The sequence below is a fragment of the Schistocerca piceifrons genome, chromosome 5 (genome assembly GCF_021461385.2).
Source record: "Schistocerca piceifrons isolate TAMUIC-IGC-003096 chromosome 5, iqSchPice1.1, whole genome shotgun sequence".
Classification (NCBI taxonomy): Eukaryota; Metazoa; Arthropoda; class Insecta; order Orthoptera; family Acrididae; genus Schistocerca; species Schistocerca piceifrons.
Window position 1 is genome coordinate 606,508,267 of NC_060142.1, and position 25,321 is coordinate 606,533,587.

Consider the following 25,321-nt stretch of genomic DNA (forward strand, 5'->3'; position numbering starts at 1 on the left):
ATACTGCATTATATACATTTTTGTTCCTAATATGTCTCATTTATGGTCCATCATTTCGTTTCTGTTTCCAATTTCCGAGACTGGGTTTCTCAACTCTACTGTGTCTTGCACTAGTCCCTGCTAATTTGCCACACACAATATTTCGTCGAAGGCGCTGACGTGGCGCTGGCAAAATTCCATCACGAGACGTGCTACGTCGCACAGCAGGCGATGGCTCATAACACACCGAGTATTAGCGTAAACACTTGCGCAAATCGTGGACCGCTAACACCATACGAAACACATCCGTAAATCGATATGCACATGCTCTATGGCACGGTTTACCGTCTTGCCAAAACGAAAAACATGAAGTTACGTACATCCGTCCCCTGGGCAGTGTACAAGAAATCGCAGAAGGTAAACAGGAACAATTTAATTGGCCATGGTGATACTTGTGGAGGTTGTTCTACAACTTGCGGAAATCGGACAACTATTGTGAGGTCCAAAGAAATAATAGCAGTACTCAGTTTTTTGGAGTACTCATTATTTCAAAGTGCCTGGTTTGATATGCCACAAAAAGCATCAATTGTTGATGAGATATAATTAGTAACGGAATTTTAGTTCAATTTGTCACCGGCCAGTGAATGTTGGCGTAAAGGTGCCACAAATACGCAACTCATTTCACTATGTTCAACAAGGACTCATACTGAAAACGAATGAAGATGAGAAACAAAATAACTCTGAAATAGAAAAAATGGAAAATAATGCTAACGAAAACAATATCACATTACATTACGTTGAACACTTCTTCCATGGAGACTATTTACGTACTGCACCTTCTCTTACAGTTGCTGTTCTCTTGTATCTTAGTTCTCTAAGAGGTTAATATCGATCGTTCCGATAGTTTCTGCAGCATTGTTTTGAGCTGAGTCCGCAGCGACTTTTGTATAAGTTCTGTGCGTGACCCTTGCGATATTTACTACGTTGGTCATTTAACTGACCCTGACCATTGTATGTCCTGCTATTGCTTTGCTGTTGGTCCGTAGAGTCCTGTTGATCCTGGTTAGAGATCTGCTGCTCTCTCCGGTTTCCGTTTCCTCGGTAGTGGTAGTTGTCGTTATGATTACAATATCCTCTTCGTCTTCTACTTTTCCATGATGGCTGGTTATTGAAGTTTGAACTTTGTTTTCGACTCTGTCGATGTTTTCCCCCATTTTGTCGACCGCCATTCCTCGCTGGTGAATATGCCCAGTTACGGTAATTACTTTTACTTCATTCCCGCGAGTTGTGAATTTCATTCACGTACTCGAGTCTGCGCAGCGCAGCGCACTCTTCAAAACTTCAATTGAATCGCTTCATCTACCGGTGGGAAGTTACTGGTAACGTAATTTAATATTGCTGTGCACTATTAATTTCCTTGCGACTGTACGGTTGATCCAAGAATCGGTTCTTCTTCACCGGGGATTCGAAGAATTTCACAAGACTACGGAATCCTGACGCTTGTAAGCCCTTTCGTAAAATGATCTCCTGTCTTATCCTCTAGTGTGTCTTGCGACCAATATGTGCTAAGGAATGCGACCTTAAATTCTTGCTAGGAGCGACAACTCTCCGCAACGCCATGAATATGTTCTGCAATGAACCCTCCTAAGGAACCACAGATAAACTGGAGCTTGTACTTCAATGGCCAACATTCAGGTAGCAGGTGATCGTAAGGTGCCATCTAGGTATTTGAATGTAATAAGTTTCTTGCCTCCCTGTTGACTAGGAAATTCTGGATGGTCAAGAAAAGTTTGTGGTCGAGAAGTTCAACGTATCCGCCGTACGAATTTTCCCTCTCGTCTGCACCTCATGATTCCATGTACCCGTGCCCAGGTGAGCCTCTTGCACTTTTATTGTATCCCCTCGTGTTGTCAGATGCACGTAATAACGTTTCTGATATCCGTAGACTTGTATAACTGTTTTCTGTCTCAGTGTGTGATAAGCTGCGTGTTACCGACGGACCATGTTCTATTGCACCTTTCGCCGGGGCAGGGGCATATTTCTGCTGCATTGGCCTATGTGCAGGAGCTGTGTCCTCATATAACGGTTCGGACAGTCGCAAAACATTTTCTTCACGTCTGTAATGCTCTCGATGGTGCTCTACCGGAAAAGAGTGTATTTGCAATTGTAGCAATTGCGCGAACCACCGATGTGCCTGCCGGATGTCCTTAGTCAACTCATTTTGTGTTCAGCGACTCGGGTCTGCTGATCTTTAACTTCAGAGATATCGGCCTGTATGATTTCTGTCTGTTCGATTCGCTTCGCAGCCTCACTCATTGTATCCTGCGTTTCTTGAACTATTTTTTTTTCCTTGCTTTTGGAGAGTGGCAAGTGCCTTTTTTGTCTAACACACCTCAGTTCTTGCCAGTTTAATTTGTCCTTTGGCCACTAATGCGCCTTTTCGTACTACTTGCGCTACCAATCGCGGTGTTTTGGCCTGGTCCGCAACCTGAAGCGCCTTGACTGTCCTTTTCTTCACATTCTCTAGCACTTTTAGGATTCTTGCGATCTCTTTCTTGACTCCATCCATACCGTCGAGACCGTTCTTATGACTAATTTGTGTCTTTCGTACTCGTACTCCTGTCTCTTTTTCTCTGCCTCTTGCATGAATTAGCCGGCCGCTGTGACCGAGAGGTTCTAGGCGCTTCAGTCCGGAACCGCGATGCTGCTACGGTCGCAGATTCGAATCCTGCCTCGTACATGGATGTGTGTGATGTCCTTAGGTTAGTTAGGTTTAAGTAGTTCTATGTCCAGGGGACTGATGACCTCAGATGTTAAGCCCCATAGTGCTATGAGCTATTTGAACCATCTTGCATGAACTGCATTAGATCCTCAAACTGAGGCCCACCGCTACCACCTCCAGGACTAGATGAACGAGACTCCTTCATTCTGTAACGTTTCATTTGTGATTCTGATCTGTCAGTTACACTGATGGTGCGTCTCGTACCAGCAGCGCCTACATTTCGTTCTGCTGAATTCTCCCATTAACTTCTGTCACCTGACTGAGACGGGTCGTCATACTGTCCCAATACTAAATTCGAAATTTCTGCCCAGTCTGCAACGGCATTTGCCTGACAATCCCGTGTAATATCTGCGTGGTCACCGCTAATAATCTGACGTGGATCAATGGTTAAGAAAACACAATTACTTCTCCTTCTCTCTAGCAAACATGCCTAGCTTCTTCTAAGCATGCACTCTAATTCTCACACAAACGAATTTAAACACAATTCATTCTCATGCCATACAGATTCCACTCAAAATTACGCTCCTGTGAGCTACTGTTTCCTAGTTCCTGACAACGAATTCAAATAACAGCACACTTGTCTAGGCTAACGAATAAATATATCAGCCTATAATAACAAATCAGCACCACGCCGTTCGCCATCAGAAACAAGCAATTGAGTGATACAGAAGTCACAACCACAACATGAGAAATACACACATACAATAATTAAGTATTAGTACTATGTCCAGGTGCCAGCAAAACTAATCAACTCTATCCAATGCACCACATTAAACATGGAGAACAGAAACTTCACTAAGCATTACTATCTACTATCAGATGGTCACAGAAGGTGCTATTAATTCAAAATTCTGTGCATTGTACGTCAAATTCAAAGACTACACTAGGCAACGAAATCTGACCGCGATCTGACGGTCACAGAATCAATCCGAGATCCTGGCAGGGTCGCCACAATGAAAGGTAACGCTGGTGGGGACTATTTAAGTGATTAATTGTGTTGGCATACCTTAAGTGCTCAAAGAACAATTATTTTTTTCTAAAAACAGACATAAATTATGCTAAACAAGTTACTGATTGAATATCATAAACAACTAACTGGTGGTTTAAGACTACACTGTAAAAGCGTCCTGGGTTAGCAAAGACGGTTTAGCTCTGGCCCTAAAAATGTGGATAACACAATCTGAACTGATCTGACACTGAGCAGACTATGACTGTTCAAATCTACAGACGTTTCTGTATATAGATGCAGCTCTGACCAAGTGGCAATTAAGATCTGTATGCCCTGACAGTGCTGGAGTGGCAGCATGTTACCCTGTTTACTTCATGTGGCGATGTAAATTGCAGCTGGCGAGATATGTGCAGCTGAGGTGAAACATGGAGGAAGCACCAGTGAATCGATTGTGGCCATGATAGAAATGTAAATATCTCATGGTCTAGCGATCAATCAGATGGATCGCAATTTGCTCTCTACCAGAGCCATCAAATCACAGTAGACTTCAGTGTGTGACACACCAATTCACTGGTCAGACCATGGACTCATTTGGCTCACTTATACAACAGAGGACACAAGCAAATGTGAAGACTGGTAAAGCAAAAACGAATAAGTATACCCTTGGCAAACGAGCAGTCTAAGACATTTAAAGTCACAGTGTTGGTACATTAAGAACTTCACCGCAGGCTCCACAGTCCAAACAACTCGCAAGTGAAGTCAGTCTCAGGACAGATTACAAGTACCAACCACACATGCCAGAGCCTCTATTAGTAGTGCTTCCAGAGCAAAGTCCTGCATCTAAATGCCTTGCACCTCTCTAGGAAAAAGAAATCCGTTTTCCTGCAAAGTGCAAGAACGGCACCGCATTCACCCCATCTTCAGACAATCACAGGACTCTAGAGGCGTTACGTCTCCCCTCCCACATGACAGCACGAACTCATGTCGAACCAGTACAAGTGTTAAGCAATGTACAGCTCTGAAAAAAGTGAAACCACCAATTACTCGCTATTTTAAGTTTTTGCAGAGGGAGGAAAGATGATTTTCTCCAAAGTCGAGTCGCTTCCCATTTTCACAAGTGAACAGAGGCAATCTTAAAGATCTGTGTCTAAAGAGCCTGTGCCTTGAAGCTTGTTAGTCCTAGTTATGAGGTGCAATAAATATTCTATCTCTAAACGTTTCTCAGATGCAGGATTTTTCTTTTACAACCGAGGTGGCCGGGGGAGTGAGTCACTGGCCTATTTACACTATCGATGAAAATGAAAACTTGTGACTTTTTATTACACTTCCTCTGCACACAATGCCTGGGTTAATACTCCACTGTGTAGGTGTGTTCCTTCAGACTGTCGCTCCCTGTCCAGGATTTGGTTGGCGCCATGGCAGGTATTGCGGCATTGCTCTGCTGGAGAGCTGTCTTGATGGGGGTCTGCCTGTCTGCTCTCTTCAGCTGTGGACCTATCCACCAAGATTCATTGAGGGATTGGCTCTCTGCCGAATGCTTGGAACTCCCTACATGCCGTTTTTATGAGCTAAGATCGATAAAAATACGTATGCTTTTAACACCCTACCAGGCTACATCAACGTCTGCTCAGGCAGTAAATTTTCTAGGCCCTCTCTCAAGGAGCGTCTGTTGTAACAAATTCTTTAATAATTTTCCATATACGAAAAATAGGTGAGAGAGCAACTTGTCCTCTCTCCAGTGCAGTGCCCCAAGCGAGTATTCTTTGAAGACTTTTCATATAATTAAGACTTTGTTTGATAGTCGTTGACTTCTTTTCATTAAGAATGCACTTTTTGACACTATTAGTCTCCTTTATATGGCCTCCTTGTTCGTCTGTCATTGATTATCTTGCTACCTAGGTAGCTGAATTCGTCATTCTTGTCAACTTAGTGATCCCAAATTCTGATGTCAAGTTTCGCGCTATTCTCATTTTTGCTGCTTCCCATCCCATTTGTCTCTCAATCAATTATATGTACCTTTCAGATTTATTATTCGATTCAACACATCCTGTAATACTTCTTCACTTTCTTTCAGTGTAGGAATGTCATCAGTGAATCTCATCATTGATATCCTTTCACCATAAACTTTAACGAAACACTTCAACCTGTCTTTTATTTCAGCTACTATTTCTTCTCTATATTGATTTAACAATAGTGACGAAAAACTACATCACTGTTTAATCCATTTCTAATCGGATCACTTCATTCGTCGTCTTCCAAAATTAAACTCCCCCTTGGCTCTTGGACATATGATTCAAACATTTGGCATTAGCGTACGCCGATATCTTTCTGAAAATGTTTCGCCATTTTACAAAATCGGACGTTTTTTCACAGTCGTCAAATGCTCTGAACGAGTCTTCTTTTTCCATCAGTCTTGCTTCCATTATCAACCACAACGTCCACACAATCTCTCTGGTGTCTTTACATTTCCTAACGCAAAATTGATCACCATATAACATATCCAAAATTTCATTTTTCCTTCTTCTGTATATTTTCTTGTCATCAGTTACGATGTATGAGCTGATAACTGATTAAGCAGTAATTCTCATACTTGTCGAATCTTGCTATCTTCGGAATTGTGTTGGTAATTTTTCCAAAAGCCTGATGGTTTGTCACATAAATTCTACACAGTCGTTCTGCTGCCATTTCCCCAAATGGTTTTAGAAATTCCGATGGAATGTTATCGATCCCTTTTGTCTTATTTGATCTGAAATCTTCCAAAGCTCTTTTGAATTCTGATTTTAATACTGGATCACCTATTTCTTCTATATCGACTCCTGTCACTTTTTCTATCACATGAGGCAAATTTTTCCCTCATAGAGGCCTTCGGCCGGCCAGAGTGGCCGAGCGGTTCTAGGCGCTACGGTTCGGAGCCGCGCGACCGCTACGGTCGCAGGTTCGAATCCTGCCTCGGGCATGGATGTGTGTGATGTCCTTAGGTTAGTTAGGTTTAAGTAGTTCTAAGTTCTAGGAGACTGATGACCTCAGAAGTTAAGTCCCATAGTGCTCAGAGCCATTTGAACCATTTGAAGAGGCCTTCAATTATTATTTACACACGCTCTCTCCTTTGCATATGACAGTGGAATTCCCACATCACTTTTAATGTCATCATCCTTGCTTTTAATTTCATCGAAGGGTGTTTTAACTTTTCTGTATGATGAATCTGTCCTTCCCACAATTGTTTCACGTTTTTCATTTAGTCACTTTGCCTTAGCTTCCTTGCACTTCCTATTTATTTTGCTCCTAAGTGACTTGTATTACTGCATTCTCAAATTTCACTGATGTGTACACGGTAGCTCATTTTCTAGCATAGCTTCACACCCATATAAAACCCTACTCCAGTTTTACTATATTCTGCTGCTGTTGATACCCTTTACTCATGTGACCAGATATCCTAGTTTCCCTTTCATTTCACTTTAGTAACCCCCGTTATGCCTTGAAGGAGCCTCTGCATTTCATTTTTCTTATTTTCTATCTTCCCTACCACAGTCAGACTTGAGACATTCCATGCCCCGACTAGTAAACCGTTACCCTTTCTTTGGTCATTCAATCTTTTTCTATTGGGTAGCTTCCATTGGCAGTCCAGCCCCAGAGGTCTGAATGGAGCCGGCCGAAGTGGCCGTGCGGTTCCAGGCGCTGTAATCTGGAACTGCGAGACCGCTACGGTCGCAGGTTCGAATCCTGCCTCGGGCATTGATGGGTGTGAAGTCCTCAAGGCAGTTCGGTTTAACTAGTTCTAAGTTCTAGGGGAGTAATGACCTCAGAAGTTGAGTCCAATAGCGCTCAGAGCCATTAGAAACAATTTGGTCTGAATGGAATATTAGTCCTCAACCTTCTGCCAATGGACAGATCATCATGACACTTTCTGATTCCAGCCCAAATGTCCTGTGGATACACATTATAAGTCTTTAATGCAGTGTTTTCCAGTGTCTTCTACATCCTGAGGCCATTAACCATGGGTGATCCGCTTTCCATTTTTGTGGTGAATTCCAGACCAAGGGCAAGAGAGTGCGCTGAACCTCTGTCCGCTAATCACCCCTCTTTGACTAGTCATTTGGCTGAACGAGAGTGACTTTTTATGCCTGCAGGTAGCGAACCATGGGTCGGAGAAGCCATCTTGAAAAGATATGTAAGTAAAGAGGTCTACAGCTTTGTTTTCTAGCTTATTTACAGCTAACTTACGCCCAACTTTGCAGGTGCAGTGATGTTTATTTACATTTACATTCTTTATTTCCTGAAAGGAAACAAGAAGTACGCGCTTGATTAGTAGGAAGTTAGGATGCAGGTTTTGTTTACCTTACTTGTCCACAAAGTGGCTCTGTTGTATCGTATTTACATTGTCCCATGACGGAACGTGCTATGAATCAACGACAAACCCATTCATTACTCAGTGCTATTCAGAGACGTACAGTACAATACGATGGAGCAGCACTGGTCGGGTTTCGCAGATCCCAGAAACATGCACCTAGTGTGTGGGGTAGTACGTTGCAATGCTCTCGCTGCTGAAAGACTGTACAGGGAACGATTTGCTAACGGACATGTACGCACGACAAGTGTTTATTTCTCTCGATCGCCAAATGCAGTTAATTGGTTCACTGGAAAGAAGAAACATAGGAACTGGCAGCATATGGAGCACTCGCAAACTCTTTTTTGAATAGGAGGTGCAAGAACGTTTTACAGCGAACCACACTACAAGTACTCGTCGTAATGAACGTGAAATGTGTGTTGCACATGAACAAAAATTATATTCCTATCACCCACAACGAGTACATGCGATACATTGACCGACTTTTGCACCAAGGGACGCATTGTGCAGTGGTTGCTTCAGCAGTGGATTGATCAACCATATTTCCTCCAAATCGTGCTATTTACTGACAAGGACTCATTTGTCCGTGATGATACCTGGAACAGCAGGAATATCCGTGTGTGAGATCAGGAAAACCTTCAGGCTGCAAAAGAGTCATACAAACAAGTACGTTTGCTGTGAATATCTGGGCCGGCATTGTAGGCGACAATCTCTTTCGGCCATATCTTCTACCTAGCCTTCTGAATGGTCACTTGTAATTGAGTTTCTCGTACAGAGTTCTGTCTGAGTTTCTGGGGAACTTGCCCATGATTATTCGTGGGACGATGTGTATATAGCATGACGGTGCCCTGTATCACTTCCGTGTGAATATCTTCATCTCAGCGTTGCATTTCCTGGTCCTCGGATTGGAAGGGGATGTCCTGTTCTATGGCCTGCGAGGCCACCTGACCTATATCCCCATGATTATTCCCCACGGGTTATCTAAAGCCCTTGTGTTTGAGATCCCAGTGCTCACGGAGATGGAATTAACTGCCAGAATTGTAGTTACCTGTGATGCGATTCGCTACACACCAGGGAAATTTGTCAGGGTGCGTTAGAACCTTGTTCACATATGTCATGCTTGCATTGAAGTTGATGGCCGTCAGTTTCAGCACATTTTGTGAGACACAGTAGAAATTGAACGTTCATTGTGACAATGATGGTATTTGCGGTTAACTGTAACTAATGTAAATAAAAAGTACACGGTAATGTCATTTTATTCCTGTTATCTCCTTTAACTGGCTTTTCCGACCCCAGCTTTCCTGCCTCGAATTGTTTAGTGGTGCGTCCTCTATGTCCCGTTAATTTTTGCATTCTCTTACGAAATTTACATTGCTTATATAATGCTTTCCTTCATACATCGTTCAACGATGTCGCATACGTGGGCATGCATGAGGCCTCTTCATCAGTCCTGAGTTCAGCAACCTCAGATGAGGCTACTCTACTGGCTATCGATCTACTGAAGTAAAATCATTCTCTCTGCATTTATAAATATTTGCACCTGATATTTTTTTTTGCTACCGTCTATTGTGTTCTGTATAATTACCAACACCGCTCAGTACACGGGGTTGGCACTTTGTCATTGCGTGCTATACAAGGGTGAGCCACATCCCTGATGACAAAGCGCCTATTCCTTGCGTAGATGATATTTGCCATCACAAGTTACGACCCAATTATCGTCTATAAACCTGTCTTCAGCTCATTTCGTCATCTCTCAATTCCTTAGGAGGAGGAAAATCTAGGAACGCTTCCATTGAACGTTATGACTTCTCCCTCTTTAATTTTTCTTTGGAGAGAGTCCTTACTTCACTGGTTTAAAGTGTTCATTATTTATTCGAATTCTGTCACATACTTGCCATAAGATCTATCGTTTTCTTAGCTATAAGTTAGACATGACCGTTAAATCCCTAGCATATATCTCTCTGCTGCGTTACGTGACTGGTAGTATGCGGATATATGCACAACTTGCGCTTATTTGTCCGCCATACCATTTTTCCGTAGCCTTGACTAAAACTGAGTGCGATTATTAGATAACACTCTGTTTGGTTTACCCAAGATCACAAAATGTGATGCACACTTACAGAAAAACAAATGATTACGGTTGCAGAATAACTGGGCGATATATTCATGACAAACGGTGTCACGAAATGAGCAAGAGAATGAGGCATAGATCTATCTTTGTCCATCATGCGAGAAGATATTTCATTGAGACAGATGTTAGATGTTCTCCTGAATGATATCACGTCGAATTATGTCGATTTAGCTTGTTGGATCATCAAGATCGCTATACAATTGGCGGACCCTGCCCATTACACCCTAAGGCAGTTGGGGAGAGATAGGCGACCTTGCAGGCCAATTTAGGGTTTATTAAATACGAAGACAACCAGCAGAATCTCTCTCTTTCTGTGGGTGGTGACAATACGGGGCGTATAATATTGTTGATGTGTGAATGTGCTCTAAGGGTACCACAGAAGACAGCTAAAGGGATTCTGCTACGAAAAGAAATGGCACCCCAGACCATCACTCACGATTGCCGACAGTCCGGTGTCCCACCGCTGTCCGGGGCATCTGTAGACACGTCTTTGGCCAGGAATTTCACTGACTGCGGTAGAGATGTCTTCAGTGATGACTTCCGTTTCGAAATGATCCCCGATGATGTATGAAGACGTGTTTGGGTATGCCCCTTGTATTTATTAGATAATACATCTTACATCTCCATTAGTGCTTTAAAAAACTCGTTTTCCTGTTCTGCTGGTATTCCATCAGCTATAACAAATAGCCTACTCAATTTCTATTCTTTGTTCTCCTCTTTGACCATCGTTCGTGATATTTTTCAACGTTATCGTCTAGTCCATTATTTAATCGTAAACGAGTTAACTGACATTCTTCTAATGTATTGGCAGATTCAAGAAGAATCCTCAAAGATTTTCTTTCTGTCTGAGATGTAATAATTTCCTTCCTGCGATTAATTGAAACTCGTTGTTTAATTAGCCAATAAATGCCCACAGTTATTTCTGTACTCAAGTCGTGCACCGCTATTAATATACACGTAAAGGATTGCCCATGATTTTAAAATCGGCCTGGATATGATATTTAATTAGTCTGCTCACTTTTACAGTGGCCTCTTCTACTTTTACTCTTGGCACAGGCATTTATTCGATACCTGGTTATTCTTGGATCATTTAAAAGAAAGCGTTGAAAATAGCGCTGATGTGCATCCCTGTATCTAGCATAACATGGAAATCATGACTGTAAATTGCTACCGGCACTATTGTTTGTGAACTTGTGTCCTCTTGTCTCTTCTCCACTCGCTCCCATAAAAAATCCTTTGCAATTGTCAGGTCTAATAAAGAAACCTGTCCTGCTCCTGTTCGTTTACCTGGCCGTTTTCCCCCCTCGTCTCTTCCACATCATTCAGCCATTTTTCATTCTGTCGCATGTCTTCTTTCCTTGCTTGTCTTCTTCAATCTCACAGTGTGCTTCTGTGTCATATGCTATTTCAGTAACTTCATTTAAGACATCTTTCAACACTGCAAGTCTCCTGTTGTTGGCTTCGTGTTGGACCTTACTGCTTTCACTATTGATTTCTTTGAGAGGAAAGATAAACTAGTCATCAGTACTGCTTTCAGCTGCATCAATTTCTACGTCACCTTCCATTCTGCAGGTGACGGTAGAGCCCCTTCCAGGCCGCTACCTCTCGCGTCTTGCTCGACTTTGCCATTTTTCAACCCATCATATATTGACGATGTTTCCCAAACAACGCAGTTTCGTTCGACCTGTCGTCTAATCTCCACTTGTTGTCATCTTCCGCAACAATTTTCCACTCCTTCGGTACTTCCTGACCAGCTTCTTTCTCATCAATGGTCTTTGTATCTCTTGACCTCACTACACCCCACTCCGTTTGCTCATTCTCAGTTTCATCTAACTGTTAACGAACGTTTCTTCCTTCATTCCACATGTGTTTATTCCGACAGTTACCAACTTATTGTCGGAGTTGCGAAATTTATTTCCAGCTAGACCATGATCTACCTCTCTACCATCTGTCTTCATGGCTACAGTATTTTTGCTGTCGTCTTTTGTTGTGCCAATTTCTAGATTCCAGGACAGAGACAAATCTGAAATCTGAGCGGCTGTTAGTTTTCCTCATCCCCATGCTCCATACAACTAATGAAGTAACCTCTGCTATTGGTACCAACACTTATGCTACCTCGTCCTCCAACCATATTGACGAGGGTTGTTCGGAAAGTATGGAACGATCGGTCGCGAAATGGAAACCACAGTGACAATCAAAACTGTTTTCTTTGCACGTTTAGCTACACTTCCAGGTACTTCACTACATAGTCGCCACTCTGACTTAGACATATATCGGAGCGTTATACCAAAATTTCCAAACCATTGTCATAGAAAGCAGCTGATTGTGCTTTCCGATAATTCTCTATGCTGGTCTATAGCGCGTAACCTGCACCCAAGTGTTGTCTTCGTATCCACCGTTTCATGTGAACAGAGATGATACTCAGGACGAGCAAATTAGGGTTGAGTTGTGGGTGATCGAACACTTCCCATCGAAAAGGCTGTAGGAGCGTCTTCACTGCCCCTGCAGAATGCGGCTGAGAATTGCCACGAGGAAGGAAGTGCGTAGCAGTTGTGTTAGGTGGGCTGCATTCATTAAGGCGGAGCCTCTCAGTGGGCCCTCCTACTTGGGGGAAGACATTGTTGTTCTAGGCACCTTTACACACTCACATTGCGCTCACAACAGAAAAGAGCGTCTTGATGCGATCAACGGGCACTCTAGAGACACTGCCCAAAATATCTGTGAAAAACCTCCTCGGATTTTCACAGTGGTTTTCATTTCGTGACAGATCGCTACTCACTTTCCGATTAGCCCTCGTATTTGGTACCCATTCCGCCCTCTTCTTTCAGGTACATTTTGATTCCTAAAAGTTCTTTAATTACTTGTTTTACGCCACCGATCTTCGTCTTCTACCGTCTCTAAGAAATCATTAGCCGTTTTATTATTGTTACCGAGATATCGTTTCGAATCATTGGACTGTTTTCTCCACAGCTCCCTCACTATCTCGGACTCTAAACGACTATCTTTTTAAAATTCCACTCTCTTGAACTAGGACTCACAGTATTTCTTCAGCGCACTATGTCCAGGTGTTTCTGATATTTTTCCGACGACAAATTCTATCCACACCATATAATATTATTGCACACACCACGAATCCTCAAAAAACTTTTCTTTGAACTCCTAGAACTTAAATTTGTCGTGTCTAAGTTCAAACCCCAAGTATCTGCACTAGTTGTCATAACATCAACTGCTAAATAAATTTTTTCTCGTTTCTCGTTTCGTAGCTCTCGTTCATAGTTCCTTACCTTCTGGTTTATTTTGACAATACCTTTCTCCAACTCACACAATAGAATTGATTTTGGCACAGTCAGAGGGGTGTTAATCACATTATTTTTAAATCTGATGCGTAATAATTTTACTTCATTGGGAATATGCGCAGTCACATCACCCACGTTGCTTTATAATTGCGTAAACACGGTTTGTACTTTCATGAATGTATCTTTGAGTGCCACAAAATCAGATTTCGTTTTGTCCATTATTTCAGCCTTAACTAACTGAACGAGATGCTGCAATTTATTCCTTACCACATGATTGGCTATGATGTACTTCAGCCAACCAAGAGGACAGTAGGTCCTCTCGTATTTTTTGAGCTAAGGACCTTCTCTGTAAAATCTAAATCAAGTTCGGAGCTCAGTCTTCTGTCTTTTGTATCCCAGAAAAAAAGGTTCACATCTGCGATTTGTTTCTCGTCTTTTGTTGAACCATCTTTCACTTCGGAAATCGACTCTGGATCTGTATATCCGGTATCTTTCTTATTGGTTAAGTTCTCATCTAGGTCAGACAAAATGATTTTCTAATTTGTGTGTCTCAGTTTCGGTATGTGTGCCTGACGTTTGGATTTCGATTTCTATCTGAGTCATAATTACTATCTTAAAGTTCATTGTGGTCATGGTAATGGCCATATTTCAAATATTGTACTAAATTAGGATCTAGAAATTAGCTTTCCTACTCCAATATTTCGATTCTGTTCAACGCTTTCCCGATCAAAAATTGTATTCAGACGCGTAGTATCTACAATCGCGCCTATGTAAGTTAGACGTTAGCGAGCAGTCAGCTTCGTACAATGAGTCATGACTGTTTTCGTGACAGGCGTGCCCTTTGATGGAGTAGAGTTATTAATAATGACGTTTTGTGCCCGAAGGACGTAAGCGTCTTACACGCTATGAAATTCTTAGTCGAAACAACATATTTTGGAGACGACGCGGTATCTACTGTAAACATTACTTCTTCTCTTAATTACTGTTGATTTCGTATGTTTAGTTAGTAGTGTGAGTGAAGGTGTGAATATGGTGTGATACAAAAAATGAATATCATCATGTTAATTAACTGAGTAAGCGTTATTGTAAGAACTGTGGTTGTACCGGGAATAAATCTTACTCTCAGGAGAAATTTATAATGTGTAATTAGACACTTTATGTTAGTGTGGAAACAAGATGTATAATAATTCAGTTACTTAGAGAGGGAATTATTTTCATATTGGTGGGTTTTCTAAATTTGTTCATCTAGTTAACTGCTCGCAAACACTTTTGTGTTTGGTCAAACGTAAAATACGTGACACTGCGTGCATTAAGACTAATACCGGATTGTCTATGATGTTCTTTAGCCATCCAAGAGGACAGTAAGTCCTCGTGTATTTTTTGGGCTAATGAACTTCTTTATAAAATCTAAATTAAGTTCGGAGCTCAGTGTTTATCATGTTATGCTGTATGTATTGGTAGCTTTGAACAGATGAGATGATTTTGCGGAATAATTAAAGTAAACTTGTGTGATCTAAGACTTTTGAATTAACTAAAATCAGGGCAGCGTATTGTGCAAGTCGGGACAGAGAACAAAACATTCAAAGGGAGCGAGATTCGCAGTCTTTTAGCCATCATTCTGTCACACACAATCCGGCAACACGTTTAGTTACATAACATAAGTTGTCTGTTACGAGTTACTGTGAGTGCCGAAATTATAATTCAAGCTTCGCATGGACTTAGCGGTGTTTGGTATACGGAAAGTGATAATACAGCTAGGGGTTTTCACTCACTGCCTACCTTTCAATTAATAGCGAAGTAGCCCTGAAACACGAAAACTTTTTTATCGCCCTCTAGACACGGATAGTGTGACTGGTTCTACTACAGCTTTTCCAGTCGAAATACATATTCATTCCCTTGCAAGACAGGCGTGTGTTTGAGCTGCAGAAGACCTTCTAAAGGTGACCAGACATTTTCCATAGGTGGAACATTGTAACCCCGCCATCGCCGTCTCATTCTCTAATTTTTATCACTATCGGTGTAATATCGCACATTGGTCGCTTACTCAAGGGCACTGTCACGAGTTAAGAGTGGTGTCCCATGTATTTCCAATCTCTACTCACATGCCTCCGGCATTTGCAAACGCGTCACCAGTACTAATGCTGCCCGGCTCCATCTTTATTTTTTAACGCCCCTCATATTCTTTGGCACTCTCCATACTACTTAATTCCATTTGTTACCTCACTAATATCCTAGCTCTAATACAAACTCAACTGCTTTGAGTTTTAGTCATGAACTTCACCATATTCGGGTGATTTGCTCTCATGCGAACTGAACTATCCCACCTTTTTGGCAGAAAAAACTTAAGGGTTCTTTCACGGTTTCCATTTACGATCGATTGGCCTAAGGGTTTGAAGTCCACAGGTTTCGTGTGATCGAACTTGTTAAAGTGTTTGTAGTACTGAAAGTATTTCTTTTTGACTGGGATAGAGCAGAGGAGAGGGTATTAAAATGCACGAAGGAAAGTCAGCCATACAAGGGTTCAGACATTGGTTTTGGAGTATTGGCATGACAGGGGTTACTAGGGATGACATGTGAAGCAGGAACACTAATATGAAGAGTTTGTCATAGGTCGGAAAGTAATTTGTGCCGGTGTGGAACAAGTCTAGAAAAAGAGCAATATAAATTTTATGCGCCAATAGTCAGAAAAGGTTCTTCTTACAACCTCAATGATTGGATGATGCAAATTGCCCTCATTACTTAGATGAAAGAGACCTGTTGATTCTGAGAAGTTAACACCTCACTTTCGAGAAATATATCTTTCTTTGAGATCTTGATAGAAATGATACAGTTCTACTCGTAGAGTTCAGTGTCCGAAATTTGATAGTTCTGCAGAATTTGGCAGAAAACTTACGTTCACATTTCTGAATTGCTTTTACAGACAGGAAAACTTATTTCTGTTAGGGAAATAGTTCACTGATTTGAGAAACATGAATTTCAGTTCGCTCACCGTTGCGAATTTGTGTGCTATATGGATTTTAAATAAATTTCAAAAAAGAAATATAAAGTTCCCACAAATATTACTTTTGCTAGATAAATTCATTGATTGCCTTATGAAGACAGGTCATTTACTTCGGTTTACTTAGTTGAACGTGTTCTCACAAACTACCGTATTAGTCGGGTGACTCAACAGACCAATGTAAGCAAGCCAGGCACAGACAGGAGAGGACTAGCTGAACGAAACTGTGGATTACAGATGCTGTTTACGACGCAGTGTAGACACGCCAATAGTCACTCACTTCTCACTTTCGACGAAAGCTCATGTTCTTAGCAGGAAAAATGTCGCGTTCGTTCGCACATGATCATATATATTTATGTTGGCTTTACTAGCATCTTTCAAACCAACATTAATAGCTTACATTTACAATTTGCGAGAGTTTGTATCAACTAGTCATCGATATGTATACGGTGTCGTAAGTGGAAATTTGTTTGAAAAATTATAAACTTATAAATTATAAATTATTTTCTCTCACAATGGCATAAATTACGACCTCATTCAAAGTATCATTTGGTCTGACTGAAAACATTTTTTAAAATATATTGCAGACATTAGATACATGAGACGACTGTAATGATAGTTATATAATTAACTTCAAATTCTCTTCAAGAACCATCTCATGGAGCACCTTTGCGAGCATCTAAGGGATTCATAACGGAAGGTCAATGGCAAATATCATTTAGTAAACAAAAAATTTTATGTCCCTTAATGGATTTGTATTACGACCGCAAGAACTGACTGCAGTTTGTACTGCTCGTATTTTAATTACCACTATGTATGTCGAAGCATCGTCCTGTGCCGCTTCATAAACCGAAATTCTGTATTTGGATTTCAGAATTCTGTCAAAACTTTATATATACATATAGTTGTCGGTAGTGTTATATGTCGTATTGCTTTAGAATAACTGAATACCGTTTACGTTTCCAGTTCACCTTTCCATCGCTTTAATCTTCTGAATCACAAACTAAAACAGTGACTACACTGAATGGTGAAGCACAAACACCAAACGGAGATTCATAAAGACTCCAGTAGCAATAGATCATACGCTAAAAATTACGATTAATGGAATTGAACTCCAACTTTCTAATAAAACAGGAACAGCCTATATTTAAACTATTTCGTCTGAGTGACAAGTTCTATAAGATAGATTCATCACAGTGGCCTGTGAACGAAGGTGTCAACGCTTTTCAACAGCATTGTAAATTAAACTTTTAAAATTATCCGAATAAGGCAGTCGTCAAGTTCATGTAATACCGAAATAAATAATTTACAAAATAACGAGGAACATTAACTATATATACTTCAGGTTGCGTCTGAATATCTTCACAGGATTCTAGGCATAAATAAAATAACCTATCGAGGAATTAGCGTGTTTAAATTATAATGTGATTTTCTTGTCGTATTTGAATCACACCTTTTGGGAAATAGTAGGTTCACTGGTTGTGCGTTTAAAGTTAATGCAGCAATCAAGTATTAATAATTAAATAGAAAGTAATATAGGTTTTCGGTAAAGAAAGCACTTCTGAACAACATATTTTGAAACAAAACTAAATACGATTTTAGGCCATTCAACAATATTTAAACTGGGGAGGCTCACCTCCACATGATCCTACTGAGTCGAAATCACGAATAATTAATTTTTGTACAAAGACATCAAACTAAGGGATAGGACGAAAAAACAACCAAACTTGAAAAATGCCTACCAAATTGCCATGTTTTATTTTTGAGAAAAATGTGAGAACCACCAGTTTATGTAAACTTTCTTATACTACAACCAAAAAAATCATTGCGTTATCCTTAAAGCTTCTAGTTAAAGAATCGTAAAAAAATCTGCTGAAAAAAGATAAAAACAAACTGTGAAACGTCCCCTTTGAACAATTTATACAGGACTGACCTTAAACTGACACACAATATTTTGTTAGCGCAACGCAATCTGACTTTCAAAAATCTCTACAAAAGAATGGCCCTGACTAACATTAAACTATACCTTTCACAAATCACTTACCTCACAAAAATCTTCGCTGCTCAAGCTACTGCAATACAGCGAGCGCCACTACTGCCAGCTAAATAAAAGATTCAAACTACTGAAGGCACTAACTACTGATAGGGATAGTTAGCAAATGAAAGATATTAATAGAGAACAAACAATGTATTTACCTTGATATCATCATAAGCCATAATATATATATATATATATATATATATATATATATATATATCAGTTCATGACAAATTACAAATCTCCGCCATCTCTCTCCCCACATCCACCACTGCTGGCGGCTCACCTCCAACTGCGCAACGCTACGCGCTGTTCACAGCCAGCTGCCTAACACTACAATGGCGAGTATTACAACAATGCAAAGCAGCCACAGACTGCACACAGCACAGCCAGTGATTTTCATACGGAGGTGGCGTTACCAATAAGAAATCCTAAACAGCCTACTTACATAAGAACCTCAACAGCCTACTTACATAAAGATAACATAAACAGCCTACTTACATAGAGAAAACATAAACAGCCTACTTACATAGCCCCCATGCTCCCCACAAAAATTTTACAAAATATTTTTTGGGCAGTGGCCAATAATGATTTGATAAAATTTTTCAGAATTACAATAACAAACATGTCAAATGCACACACTTATTGATACAATGTTGGTCAAAAGCTAAAATTTTCTCACAGTCCATAAAGACAGTCCTAATCGTACATAAGAGTAGAATAGCAGTGTTTTTTTCTCAAAGTCTGAGCAGTAAAAGAAAATGCACACGGAAGTAGTGGATTTCCATGCAGTCTTGAAGAAGTAGTGTTGTCCTTCCAATGGAAAGACAGTGCTGACTCTTGATATGCATACAGGTAATGGGCCACAACAGAGCAAACCCACAGCAGAGTCAGTCGAAATTTTGAAGAGTATTGGTAGGTAGGTCATCACAGAGCAGACCCACTGTAGTCCTGGTAGAGATTACGGTATTGGTGGGCCACCAGAGGTGCAGACCCACTGCAGTCCTTGTAGAAATAATGGTATTGGTGGGTCATCAAAGATGCAGACCCACTGTAGTCCTTGTAGAAATAATGGCGTTGGTGGGTCATCATAGATGCAGACCCACTGTAGTCCTTGTAGAGATAGCCAGCAGCCATCTGTTGTGACTGTGCAGGTGCACAATCACCACTGAAGAGTCTTGCGGAGAATATAGCAAGTCCATAAACCACCACTTGTGCACTCACAAAGTTTTTGGAATTGTCCTTAGAACCAGCAATGCTGTTATCCAGTCCCTTGCTGAATTATTAACACACTTGCAAACACTAACAGTCCCTACTTCTCACATATTGTCCATATACTATGACCAACAGAAACGTGTGCAGTGAAATGTAACTTACAAGTTAATAATGTCATGAACTGGTGACAATTACAATTTTATAACATAAGAATACAATTACAAAGGTACAAAATACATCATTAAAAACATAATAATACAGATAACATTTGTAGTAATAGGGGCTTTACAAAAGAAAAGAAATAAACATATACATCAGTGTTACAAAAATAGTGACATAAGTACATACATAAAATAATGAGAATAGTTTTCGAAACATTAATTTCACACATGAACATTGAAACAGAACAGAATTGTAAACAACTTTACAAAGAAAATAACATATTATTAATGCAACTTATATTTGAGGATAACAGTATTCCTCCTCATAGTGAATATAGCTTAGTATTAGAAGAGAAAAAAATTCTATGAAACAGTACACAGAGACAGGAAGAAAACAAATACTCAAGGGTACACAAACACATAGTGGGATAACACCAATAGGAAAGGACAGGGTTCGTTTTCAGTGTAACATTTGGTACTGCAGTCCAACCCAAAACTTCATATATCTTTCCTCTTATTTCATCCTCTGTTTCCACCAAAAAAAATTCTATCTAAGCATGCTTTCTGTATTTATATGTTCACACATTTCTTACCTCATTTTTATTTTCCATTATCTTACCTCATCATTTATTTCCTGGAAAATCCTACCTATACCTGCTTTCTGTACGTTTTTCGTATAGATTCTCAATGCATTTCTTCCAATTCATCGCAACTCATTCTCTTCTATAGTCTACCCCCTCTTAAGCTAACTTAAATCTACTGAGCTCAGATGCTAAACTAAGGGACGAGGCAATGCAGCAGCACAAAACAATTAACACAAACATCAATGACGAAAAAAATTCAAATTTGCAAAGCAAGCAGCATTAAACCTGGCTTAGCAGAGTAACACAAATTAAAATTCAGTAGCACTACGCCTGGCAGACAGCAGCAACTTATACCTAGACATGACATAGCTCAAGCAGAAAAAATATTACACTAAACAACAATGCAGATAAGGGAAATGTATAATCACATCTTAATGTCTATGTAATTAAAGTGGTGCACCACAAGAAGTTATTCTACCAAAAAGTTACCAATTACTTGAAAAGAAAATTATGAATGCAGTTACTAGTTCCTTCTTATTGTTCTTTCCTGTCCAAGTGCTCCTTTTTTAAAGAATGTGGATCATAAAATAATTATTTAATAGATCTGTTGACAGAAAGTGTTCACATTAGCAAATGCATTTCATTTTATAAAAGCAATGCTGCAACACAGCTGAAAAACAGGTATCAAATGAAATAAGCAATTACGCAAACCAAAGCATAAAAACATCATTCAATAGTCATGTGGCATTTCGTAAGTCAGTAGCTCTCAACTCTCATAGAAAGACACTTGTCATTATCAGGTTTGCAGATGTAAGAATATTTCCAAGGATAATGGCCTCCCCTTTTTTTTGTGCTACCTGTGCCGCTGAAAAGGGCTCGCAATAATGGCTTTTTCTCCAGGCGTCTGACACAGCTGGGTGCCCGCGACGCATTACGTGCAGGTGGTCACTTAACTTTCGTACGGAAATATTTACGACAGGAGATTCTGCTACCGTGGTAGTCTCATATAAAAATATTTCACAGGTCAAGAATTAGCGTTGCAAATCTGTAGAAACAAAACCCTATAAATATAACAATGTCCAAAAAAATTTTCAGTGGCATTGTGATACATTCACACATGATTCACACATGTCATAACTCTTAAAGTACGATTCTTGGTTTCCAACATCCTGTTTCACAAGTCAAGAGTCCCTACCCACTATTCATTACTCCTTACCTTATTACACATATACGTATCCATCGACACTCGTCAATATTTCGTCATTATAAATATGAAGCATAATCAAATAACTCATGTAGCCTCAGCCTATTAATCGTAAACATACCTCAGCAGCATAATACACATCGTCGTCGTAAAAATAACATCATAACACCTCGGTCAAATCTCAAAATCGTCGTAGCTTCCTCCAATAATTTCTAAGCCTAAAAAAATTCTCTGCTCATGTCAATAGTGTCATCTACCTCAAACGTACTTTAAAATCATGATCCCATACCAAATATCTCAAAGCTCTCATAGTATCACAATGAATCCGAAAAAATATGAACAGTTTACAAAGTACAGACAAAATACAGTTTCATAAGTGTGAAGTTATCCAACTGTATAATTGCGTAAACATGTGTCACTGATGTAGTACAATAAATGTTTATCTCTCAGTTAAATGATCAGATAGCTGTGTAATTTGTGTGTTAGAGAAATATGGTACCGATGTGTAAAGTTGTATAAGCAAATATCATATTAGCTAGGGTTCCTTGTGGTTGCCACACACATGGTACACAAAGTAAGCGTGTACCCCCCTGAGGATTAATGTAATTGTGCCCTCAGGTGTTACAAATTACAGTAATGGAATGAAATGTATCACGGAAAACTTTCTTTGTAATTAAAAAATCTTTAAAAATAAATGTTTCAAGTACAAAATTAATCACTGAAATGCGTGTACTGTAGCGCTAAATGTGCGTCTTGTTGCAACATAATCTGTGTGGAAGTGTCGTAGTTATCGTCCTCCGAAAGCTAAGTTCTGCAGAAGCCAATGTACTTACCTCATGATAAACAAAAGTGAAATGCTTTGCGTATAGATATCATACTTATTACGCTTATTGCCGTGATGAAGAAAGTACTGTGCTGTAACGTATTGTTGTGCTACAGAAAAGGCTGTCTCCTTGTAGCTATACCATCAAAGTTACTACTAAAACATGTTTTTCTTTCCAGAAGAATTCAGAAAACTGTGCAGATATAAAACAGAAACACCGCAAAATCAACATTGTAAATTGTCACTCATTAGTAGCGTCGTGATAAAATCGTGTAGCTGTCACATAAACTAACCTCTGTGTCATCTGGTATCTCTCAGAAAGCACTTTAAATTCAGAATGTATTTTCAAATAAACCAAAATGTTGCATTAAAATCTCATTAGCAGTACTGGTAAATGTTCTAAGTATGTGAGCCTTATAGTCGTTACGTAATCGTGCAACAAACAAGCAAGAATGTACACACACAATAACACTGTGACGTCTGTTCACTATAACAATGCATTCGTCATTTCTGTTTAAATAAGTTCTCTTGGTTCTTGACTGGATATTTCACTTCAAACATTGTTACATGTTAACAGTTTCTAAAGCATACTAGTAACGTGAAGTGAAACGTTTTATGGCAAAGACAAAGTTAAAAGGCAGATTATCTGTCAATAAATGGTTTTACATGAGAAATGTGGTGTAAACCTTTACTCTTCATAGTACTCAGAGTTTGAACTTGAATGCAATTGTCAGGCGGTATACGTCGGTAAAGAATACTGGAATTTTTCTCAAGGTTAGCGTCTTATGTTATTTTTCTCGGAGCCAGCGGGCGCAAGCGGCTGCCTGCTGTGCGAGTCATTGTCTGTCTCTTTGTTGGCGCGCGCCGTTATTGGGATTAGGAGACCTAACTTCAACAAATTCGCCTTGCCGAGAGGGCCCAGCTCTGTTAGAATCCCGCCAGTTCTGATGAAATTCACGTCTGTCGTTTTGTCGGTAGTTTACATAGTTTCTTGTTTGTCGGTCATGTGGTGGAGAATTTCTCCCTGAATCGTAACTCTGCGCCGAACTGTTGCGTCTGAAGTTATTCTGCCTCCCTTGATAATAATTATTTTGGTTCCCATTTTGTCTGTTTCTCTGATTGTCTCTGTGATAGTCATTACTGCAGCGAGGTGATCTTTCCCTGTAATTATTACTACTCTGCCAACGGTTGTCATACGGGTGGTGTCTGTTTTGGTCACGATATGTGTTGTGAGAATAGCCTTGTCGTGTCCAGTTATTATTTCTTTCATCGTGGAATTGTGACAGATGTGACCTGTAATTATTGTGCTCCTGTTTCCGCGTTCCCCGATTGTCAGTGTCAATTTCCAATTCTTGTAACAGACCCTGAAATGCTTCAATGTCATCTTTGCAACGTCCTGCTAAAATAATATGTCGTAAATGTTCAGGCAATTTGAGTAAGCAAATGCGGATGAGTTCTGAGGGGCTGTATGGGTTTGACAGGTACTGATTCTTGTGCAACATGTCTTCAAAATATTTCACAAGACTGGAGAATTCAGATTGTTCGAAATGTTTCATCATTATGATACCATGTTTTACCCGGTCTTGTGTGGCTTGAGACCAATATGCTGAGAGGAAGGCATGGTAAAATTCTCCTTCACTGTGGCAATCGTGAATGACCGATCGCATTCTTACAGCTGGTTCATTCTCTAAGTAGCCACACATAAATTCTAACCTGTGCTCCAATGACCAGTTGGGAGGGAAACAATGAGAGAATTGATGGAGCCACGCTTGTGGATGAATGTCGTTGGCAGAATTCTTAAACGTTTTGAATTTACGTGTAGTAATGAACAGCTTATAGTCAAAATCATCATGTCGGCGAGTCGCATATCGGTCATTGTTAGGTCGTGTCGGCCGTTCCATCTCAAAATTCGGTGCACATTGCCAATTTCTTTCATAACTTCCGAAATGCCCTGTGTTATTATTTTGCGGCTTTTCCGTGTTTTAAAGTCCCTCTTCCCAAGTTGGGGCACGAGTATCCTCTGAAATACGTAATTCTTGTATTAACTGTGTCAGCTGATCTTGTACTTCCCGGATTTCTCTTTGGTGTTGCGTATTAATCTGATTCTGATTTTGTTTGAATTTCCTAATTTGTTCGCACTCTTCAGTGTCAGTGAAGGCTACAGGTCTTGTGTCATTCAGATCATCATCTACCTTTGTAGATAAGTTAGTGACCTGATCCGAAAGTTCGGCTACTTTCTCCGATAGTGAACACATTTCCTCAGTGTGTTTTTCTGAACCAAGTTTCAGAGTATCTACTGTGTCCTTTAAGTTTTCCTGAGTTTTTGCAAGTTGCGTAACCGAATCGGTAGATGCAACTGAGTCAATTTTAGCCCACAAGGTCTCATGATTTTCATGAACAATAATTTTCAGTTCTTTTATGGCTGCTTCGTGATTCTGTAATGCATTTTCATGCCGCGAAAAAATAGGTTGAAAATGCTCACAAATTTGTGTTTTTACGTCGTTACAGACTTTTTGACATTTCGAATCGATTTTATGTAACTCAGTGGTTAAATCTTCACGTGTTTGTTCAAGTGTAGTGTCTAACTTTTGAAGATTTTGTTCCATTGTGTCTAACTTTTTGAGATTTTGTTCCACTGTGTCTAACTGTTGCTGTGTTTGTCTCTGGTGTTGTTCCATTGTGTCTAACTTTTTAAGATTTTGTTCCACTGTGTCTAACTTTTGAAGCTTTTGCTGTGTCTGTCCCATTTGTTGTATTAATTGTAATAACAATGCATTGGTGTCTGAAACATGTTCCTCAGTGCTTTTCGGCAGTGA